This window comes from Nannospalax galili, unplaced genomic scaffold (genome assembly GCF_000622305.1).
Source record: "Nannospalax galili isolate Female #2095 unplaced genomic scaffold, S.galili_v1.0 scaffold788, whole genome shotgun sequence".
NCBI lineage: Eukaryota > Metazoa > Chordata > Mammalia > Rodentia > Spalacidae > Nannospalax > Nannospalax galili.
In genome coordinates this window covers 2,294,968-2,304,426 of record NW_008359996.1, presented here as the reverse complement: position 1 = coordinate 2,304,426, position 9,459 = coordinate 2,294,968, and positions in this window count along the sequence as shown.

Genomic DNA, 9,459 nt, shown 5'->3' with positions numbered 1-9,459 from the left:
ACGAGCATCCATTCTCCAATGGACTCCTTCTTGGACTCCTAATACAGAAATGTTATGTGGGATGTTGTAGTATGGCACTAGGAAATTTAATTATTACTGGAAGTAGGCCTTTTGGGGGCTCCCAGTCTCAAAGGATATTGTCTCTAGTGGGGGAAGGAGGTAGGATCCTTGAGACAAATTTGTACAGGTTTGGCTATCCTAGCTCAACTGATTCTTCCTTTATTAACCTCAGGGTTAATGTCTTTAAAATATTTTATTTATGGGGCTAGAGGGATGGGTCAGCAGTTAAGAGCACTGGCTGCGGGGCTGGAGAGATGGCTCAGTGGTTAAGAACACTGGTTGTTCTTGAAGAAGACTGGGGTTTGAATCCCAGCACCCACATGGCAGCTAACAACTGTCTGTAACTCCAGTTCCAGGGAATCTGACAGCCTCTTCTGACCTCCACCAGCATTGCATGACACAGGTGCACTTACCTACATGCAGGCAATACACATAAAATAAAAATAATAAAATATTAAAAAAAAAGAACACTGTCTGTTCTTGCAGAGGACCTGGGTTCAGTTCCCAGCACCTACATGGCAGCTAACAACTGTCTATAACTCCACTTCCAGGGGATCCAATACCCTCTTCTAGCCTCTGTAGGTACTGCATGCATGTGGCGCACTTACATACATGCAGGCAAAACACTCATACACATAAAAATTTTAAATTAATTAAAAAAAAATGTCTGGCCACAGGCTTGCCAGAAATGCCTGCCACAATCAGTTGGGAAGAGGTATGGTCAAGGTTAGAGAGCAAGACTGAATATGAGATTCAGTATCCAAGGACTTGGAGAGATGGCTCAGCAGTTAAGAACACTGGCTGTTCTTGCAGAAGACCTGGGTTCCTATCCCAGCACCCACATGGCAGCTAACAACTGTCTGTAACTCCAGTTATAGGGGATCCGACAGCCTCTTCTGACCTCCGCCGGCATTGCATGACACGGGTGCACTTACCTACATGCAGGCAATACATGCATACACATAATAAAATAAATACATAAAAATAAATAAATAAATAAAAAGAGATTCAGTATCCAGAATGACAGTTATAGAGTTAACCAGGGCTCTTGCAAGGTGATGGGAGTTGGAGCAATGGGAGCTGGAGGAAGAAGCCCTGGCCTCCCAAGTCTATTTGGAACATTTGCTAGGCCACCTCCGGCCTTGATGTTCTTTGCCTTCGAGGTCAGTCAGGTCTCCAGTGGTCCCCTTGGCATATAGGAGAGGGCTAGCGTGGACGTTTCCTCTCATGACGGGCTTTTTGGAAGTGGCCTGGCTGCCCACAACTGTAACAGCCCCAGTGAGTTTTCTTTTGTGTTTCCAAGTCTGTTTTCTTGAAAAGCCACCATTAGAACCTGGATCTAGGTCTGAGTCTTTTCCTTCTCTATCTGGTTGGCCTCAAAATCTAGATTATAACAAACTGTGGTTTTCACCTTCATCAGATTATCCAGTGGGCTCTTAGGTCCAACAGCCATTTGTTGTAATATTTACCTGATGTCTGGGGCTGAGTTAAAAATTATTTTTTTAATGTGTATGGGTGTTTTGCTGACATGTACGTGTACCATGTACAATCGACCCACCCCCCTGGAACTGGAGTTATTAACAGGCTTGAGCTGCCTGTTGGTGCGCAGAACTGAATTCGGTGCCTCTGTAAGTGCAGCAGGTGCTCTTAATCACTGAGCCATCTCTCCAGCCCCCAGTCTTTTTAAAATTTTATTTAATTTTATGTGTATGAGTGTATTGCCTGCATGTATGTTAAGTGTACCCATGTTGTGCAATGCCTGTGAAGGTTAGAAGAGGGTGTCAGATTCCCCTGGAACTGGAGTTACAGTTGTTAGCCACCATGTGGGTGGGACCTGGGAATTGAACCCAGGTCCTTTGCAAGAACAGCCAGTGCTCTTAACCACTGAGCCATCTCTCTAGCCTCCCCCCGCCCCAGTCTTTGTAAAAAATATTTTTATTTTGTTTTTTTTGAGACAGGGTCTCCCTGTAGCCACAGCTGCCCTGGAACTTGCTATATAATATAGACCAGGCTGGCCTTGATCTCACAGAGATCCAGTAGACTCTGCCTCCTGAGTGTTGGGATTAGAGGCATGCGCCACCCTGCCCAGCCTATTTTTATTATTTTTAATTACATGATTATGTGTGTGTGAGCATGTGGATATGTGTTCTTGAGAGCAGCTGACTGTGGATGCCAGTGGTGTTGGCTTCCCCAGAGTTGGAGTTTGGCAGTTGTGAGCCACCTGGTAAGAGTTGTAGGAACCAAACTTGGGTCCTCTGTGAGAACAGCCCTACTCTTAACTGCTGAGTCATCTCTCCAGCTTTTAAATGAGCCTTTGATTACTAATTCTCCAGCTGGGGAGACTGGAGCTAGATAGATTAGTATGTTAATGTAGCCCACAGCCTTTCAGTGAATTCGGTTGGGGTTGCTCATTGGGTTTTTGGATGACTAATATAAGTTTGGAATAATGAAGGGCTGGGAACAGGTCCTGCACAGCCCTTCTAGGATGCACATCTGGAAATGTTTCCACTCTGCTGTTTTTCCCTTCTATTCTCTCTGCTCTACATTTCCATTCAAGGTCCTCCACAGGAGCATCTTTTTGTCTCATGGGGAAAGTAAGATCCAGAATTGCCAGGACAATTATCCTCCTGGGAGTGAGGGTTGAGCTCTGCCTGTTTTTTTTTTTTTGTTTTTTTTTTTTTTTTTTTTGGTTAGGGCCTTGTTCTGGTCCCCAGGACATAAAGATGATCAGATTATCCAGAGGGCTTTTGGGCCCAACAGTCATTTGTTGTAATTTTTACCTGATGTCTGGGGCTGAGTTAAAAATTAGTCTTTTTTTTTTTTTTTTTTTTTTTAATGTGTATGAGTGTTTTGCCAACACGTTATATATGTAGGTGCACCATGTTTCTGCCTGAAGGGTATTATCTTTCTGGGCAGCTGTTAAGATCAGGTTTAGGAGCAACATTTTGTCTTTCCAGGTTAGTTTATAAATTTGAGTTACATTTTAAAATGCCTCATACATTGGTCAGGATCACCAGTGAATTCACCTAAATCTTTTTATCTGTCTAAGGTTCTGTTGTGGAAATGGGACATGGACTTTGCTTGGTCCAAGTCTTCCTGCTGCCTCTCAGAATGGGTACAAAGACACTGGTGTCTCCTGTGGGGAGGTCCTAGACTGAGGAAGTTCTAAAGGGGAAATCAAAGGAGAGGAGGTAGGTTCTAACCCTGGGTATGGGGGACAAGATGGCACTGGAGCTGTGGGAGACTCCCTTTTAGCATCCATCTCTGTGGCCACGGGGACTTGTCCTTTGAGGGAGGCTCTTGCTGTGTAGCCATGGCTGCAAACAGAACTGAGTCCACTGCACAGATGGCAAAAGACCTGCATTTTCTTCTAACATGTCCATAATACATCTGCCTATATTCTGTTTGTGACAGAATATATCTAATTGTAAGATAGGACTGTAATTAATACTTCCCTCTGGTGGTCACACCTTCTAATTTTTAGGCGTCTAAGCTACACTGCAGAAAAAGACTAGGCTCCCGCCTTAGCATCAAAGGAGTTCCAGTTTCTCAAGATGGGTATGCGGTTGAGGGATTGTTACTCATACTGAAGAAAGGAGAAGCCATGAGAGACATTTCTCTGTTAGTTCTTGCCCTCTGTAGTCCTTCAAAGTGTCCCCCAAAGCTAGTATGGACAGACACATTTCAGAAAACCCCCAGTGATGAAGGCTGGGGACTAGCACTCATGTACTTTCCCTCCTTGCCCTGTGATTTTGCTTTTTCCAAGGCCAGTGCGCCACAATTAGCCTGCTGATACTGATGCCTAACACAAAATTTAGCCACAGAATACCTGTAATGCCTAAAGAAATAGTAGTTCAACTCAGGGAAGAAACTTCTCACCTGTTCTAGGTGAGAAGGTAGTGAGAGTGTATTCCTTTCTCTCCTAACCATTTTCCAGGATCTAGCCAGAGGGTCTCGCCCAAGTGAGTCAGGTGGGGATTATTATGGGAATGACTGTAAGAGTGCCTAAGGAAATATGCCATCCTTTCGCTAACCCTCTATCTGTGTTCTAAAAAAAAAGAGAATCCCTTCCATTAAGTTCAACACCACAGGGCAAGCAGTAATCATGCCCTCTTGGAGAAAGAAAATTACGCAGTCAGTGAACCTGGACAGGCAATATAGAAACAGCAAGCACTGGCAAAAAATTGACATGAAGAGGGGGTCAGGGACCTGAAGGATGGCTCAGCAAGTAAAAAAGCACTTGCCACCAAGCCTAATGACCTGAATTCTATCCCTAGGACCCACAAAGTAGAAGAAAACAATCTCTTGCAAATTGTCCTCTGACCTCCACATGTGCTCCGTGACACAGACATAATAATACATGAATAAACATTTTAAGAGACAGGGCTGGAGAGATGGCTCAGCAGTTAAGAGCACTGGTTGTTCTTGCAGAAGACCCAAGTTCAATTCCCAGCACCCATATGGCAGCTAACAACCATCCATAACTCCAGTTCCAGGGGATCAGACACTCTCTTCTAACTTCCTCAGGTATTGTTCAACACAGGTGCACTTACATACACGCAGGCAATACACTCATACACATAAAAATAAAAAATAAAATATGGACGTGGTGGCACAGTCCTTTAATCCCAGTGCTAGGGAGGCAGAGGCAGGCAGATCTCTGTGTTCGAGGCCAGCATGGTCTACACAGTGAGTTCCAGGTCAGCTGGGGCTACAGGGAGACCCTGTCTCAAAAGACCAGAAAAAAATTGTTTTTTTTCAGAGGATATCAGTGATAAGAGGTAGGTCAAAAGAGGAAAAGTGCCACAGAGGGGTGGCAGGCAGTGTAGGGTGGAGCCCGGGGAACACAGAAGGGATTACTTGATGTCTTAGCTTCCTTTCCTGTTGTGCTAAGCTACCCGGCCCAAAAGGAATTTGAGGGAGGGTCTATTTGGCTCACAATTCCAGGTTACAGTCAATCCTGGCAGGGAAGTCACAGCTAGTCACCTCACATCCTCAGTCAAGATCAGAGAGCAGGAATTTATGCATGTCTGCTAGTGCCCAGCTTGCTTTTTCCACTCTGTACAATTAAAGATCCCCTGCCCAGGGAATGGTGCCACACACAGAGGGCAGGTCTTCCCATCTCCATTAACATAATCATGATGATTCCCCACAGACTTCTCTACAGGCAAACCTAATCTAGACTCCCTCATTGACTCCCTTCCCAGGTGACTCTGGATGATCCCAAATGGACAGTCAACAGTAATCACACTTGGCTCCTGGTGAGGAGGAGCTGGGCTGCTGCTGCCACCTGCTGGGGAAGGGGGCTCAAGGAGTGCCATAGTGTCAGAGATAGGCTTATTTTTGGTTTTTGGCCTTTATGCGACAGGGTCTCCCTGTAGCCCTGGCTGTCCTGGAACTCACTATGTAGACCAGGCTGGCCTTGAACTCACAAAGATCCACCTGCCTCTGCTTCCCAAGTGCTGGGATTAAAGGCGTGCGCCACCATGCTCGGCAATATTCATTTTTTTATGTGTATGAATATTTTGCCTGCATATTAAGTGTACCATGAGTGCAGTGCCTGTGGAGACCAGAAGAGGGCACTGGTCCCCTGGAACTGGAGTTATGGTTGTGAGCTGCCATGTGGGTGCTGGAAACTGAATTTAGGTCCTCTGCAAGAGCAACAAATGCTCCTAACAGCTGAGCTATCTCTGCTACCCCCGAAAAATGTATTTTGATTACATTCACCTTCCCTTCCTTACCCACTCAACCTCAAATCTTTAAAAAAAAAAACAACTCAGAGTCAAATTTATGCTGCCCACATACTCTTGGTTGTGGGGTCATTCCCCGGAGCTTGTTCAATCTACCAAGGCTCACACCTACAAAACAAATTTGTTCAAACAATGGTGCTTATAAAGAGTTATTATAAAGTAGTTCTGAAACAAACCACCCAAATGTATATGACCAAGAAATGAGAAGTCAGCCTGTGTTGAGAATTTGCTTCAAGTATTAGTTCCATAATCACTACAGACTCTGCTGTTTTTATAATCTTTAAATTTTATCTGTATGAGTGTATTGCCTGCATGTGAGTGCATCCATGTTGTGCAATGCTGTGGAGGTCAGAAGAGGGCTTCAGATTCCCCTGGAACTGGAGTTAACGACAGTTTGTAGCTGCCATGTGGGTGCTGGGAACTGAACCTGGGTCCTCTGTAAGAGCAGCCAGTGCTCTTAACCACTGAGCCACCCAAACTTGTTTTTTGTTTTTTTGTATTTTTGAGACAGGGTCTCCCTGTAGCCCCAACTGTCTTGGAACTCACTATGTAGACCAGGCTGGCCTTGAACTCACAGAGATCCACCTGCCTCTGCCTCCCGAGTACTGGGATTAAAGGCGTGCACCACCACACCCGGCTAAGTTTAGTATTTTTATAAAACAAAAGCAGGTATTAAAAGCATGCCTTTAATCGCAGCACCCAGGAGGCAGAGCCAGGGGGATCCCTGTTGAGTTCAAGGCCAGCCTGGTCTACATAGTGAGTTCCAGGACAGCTGAGGCTACAGGGAGACCCTGTCTCAAAAAAAGACAAAAAAATAAAAAAAATAAACTTCAAAAAATAAAAAAGAAAACTGACTTTCCTTCTCCCATTAGCTATTAATTGCTAACAGCTCCTCAGGTAGCAGTGGGATTTAGTGTGCCCATTTCCCCACTCCATGCTAATATTTTGTCTGGCTTAAGCTTGCACAAGTCTCATGTATGCTGTCACAACCACTGTGAGTTCATACATGCAACTGTCCTGTTGTGTTCAAGTTCTGTTGTAGTCATCTACTGCCTGTGGCTCTTACAATCTTTCTATACACACCCCTTCTGAAAGGATCTGAGTTTTGGGGAGAAGGGGTATGATGTACATGTTCCATTTAGGACTGTATACCACACAATCTCTTATTCTCTGCACCTTGATCAGTTATGGGTCTCTGTGTTAATTACCATCTACTGCAAAAATAAGCTTCTCTGATGAGGGTTAGAGATGCACTAATACATGGGTATAATGCTATCATTAGGAGCTGGTTTAATACTATATATACTTAGCAGAATAGTAGCATGGGGTGGACAGACAGCTCAGCAGTTAGGAGCACTGGCTGCTCTACAGAGGACCCAGGTTTAGTTCCCAGCACCTACATGGCAGCTCACAAGTGGATATAACTCCAGTTCCAGGGGAATCTGACATCATCTTCTGGCCTCTGAGAGCACCAGGTATACATGTGACACACATACATACAAAAAACTCCTATACATAAAAATAAGAGGGTGTCAAGATTCCCCAGAGCTGGAGTTACAGATAGTTGTGAGCTGCTTGGTGTGGGTGCTGGAAACTGAACTCAGGTCCTCCAAAATAACAGTATATGCTCTTCTTGTGAAGCAGGCCTTAAATACAATCAGAAAACGGTTGGTCACTCTCATGACATTCATGCGACTATTGCACCAGTGGGCATATCTTGCCAGGCTGGTTTTTACTGTAGCTCACAGGGTTCACAGCCACGTAAGATTGATGATTACTTTTCTCTTCCAGTAGTGTGCATAAGATCTTCCATAGGGGGAGGGAGGCTTTTCAGGGAGGTGGGATAGAATGCAGGGATATAAAGGGGAATAATGGAACAGGAAGGGTTAAATGGGGTGGGGAATGGGAGGGCAGGGTAAAAGAAGAAATATGGGGAGGGATAAATGGAACAGGAAGGGTTAAATGGGGTGGGGAATGGGAGGGCAGGGTAAAAGAAGAAATATGGGGAGGGATAACACTGAAGACTCTGAAAAAGTCATATGGAAATCGACTACTGTAGAAACTTTCTGAAACATACACATTATAAAGTTTGAATGAAGCTGGGCATGGTGGCGCATGCCTTTAATCCCAGCACTCAGGAGGCAGAGTCAGGTGGATCTCTGTGAGTTCTAGGCCAGCTGGGGCTACAGGGAGACCCTGTCTCAAAAAGACCAAAAAAAAAAAAAAAAAAGAGTTTGAATGAATTACAAAAAAAAAAAGAGTTTGAATGAATTACCCTGTAACAGGGCAACAATGTCCCTACTAGACACACTACAGGTTACAAAAAGCCCAGTGCCAGGAATGGGTTACCTTTTTTGGAGTGGGGTCTCATAGACCCCCCAAACACTATAGCCTATTACCACTGCTCTTGGTTACTCTACCAAACTTTACACAAGACCCTATTGCTGAAGAAACCACATATAAGCTGGTACTGACCCAGGAAATTAATGTTAAGAATTTGTGCATCTGAGTTTTCTATTTCATCTTAAATGTGCTCAAATTCACAACTGCAAGCTTATTTTTGTTTTATTTATGTATATGTGTCTGTGGTGAGTCTGCCAAGTGTGTGCAGGTGCCCACAGTGGCCACAAGAAAGTGCTGGAGCCACTGGAGCTAGACTTATAGATAGATGGGAATGGAACTTGGGTCTTCTGAAAGAGCAGCAAGCACTCACTGCCAACCTGTCTCTCCAGTGCTGTATTTCTTTTGCAGTTGTGAAGCTGTGAGTGCTGTGGATCTGAACTCAGGTCCTCATGCTTCACAGCAAGTACTTTACTCACTGAATCATCTCCCTAGCCCTGCAAAGGCCACCATTTGGACGCCACTGTTCAAAGGTCACCATCATGGACTGGAAAGTGAGGACCCCCTGGAACGGGACAACAAAATGGTTCTGCTCCTTGCTAAATAAAGGATGCTAACTAGCCAAATCTAGCACAATCAGGATAGTCCAGAGGGACATGAACTTTGTATATTTTTCCTGCCATCTCTTATGACTCCAAACCTGGATTCCCTTTCACCATCCACTCATTGTTGAGGCCAGTTCTTAGTCTTCTCCTTCTTTCTGCTGCCCATTCCATAAAGCGGGCACTCAGTACAAAAACTAAAGCCATAATCAGTCAGGCTACCTGTCTGTACATCTTGCTCCCTTCCTCTTTATGTGATCTCAGACAAATCACTTAAGTAACCTCTTTGGGCTTCCTTAACTAACTGTCCTCCCTGCCCCCAACTCTTTTCTGTAAGCAATAAAATGCCAACTATCTATAGACTAGAGGCATTTTAATATTCCCTAAGCATGGTAAAAACAGGAGGCTAAGTTTTAGCTAATGAGATCAGTTTAATTTCCAAGCCCCTTCCTTTCTTCCACTTCCCCGTCTGCGGGCTTAAACAAGAACACGGGCCGATGGAGCAACGTGACAGTGGGACCCACGACCTTAGATGATCTCTTCTAACAGTTGTTGCCTGACCACACACCTATCTCTAAACTATTACAGGACTGGAGTCTGTTAAAGCAGCTTAGTTTATAGTAGAACTAATACATGTTCCAAGTTTATCTCCCAACTGCTACACTTGTCCCAAAGACATTTTAAACTCAGAAGCTGAAAAACCCTCA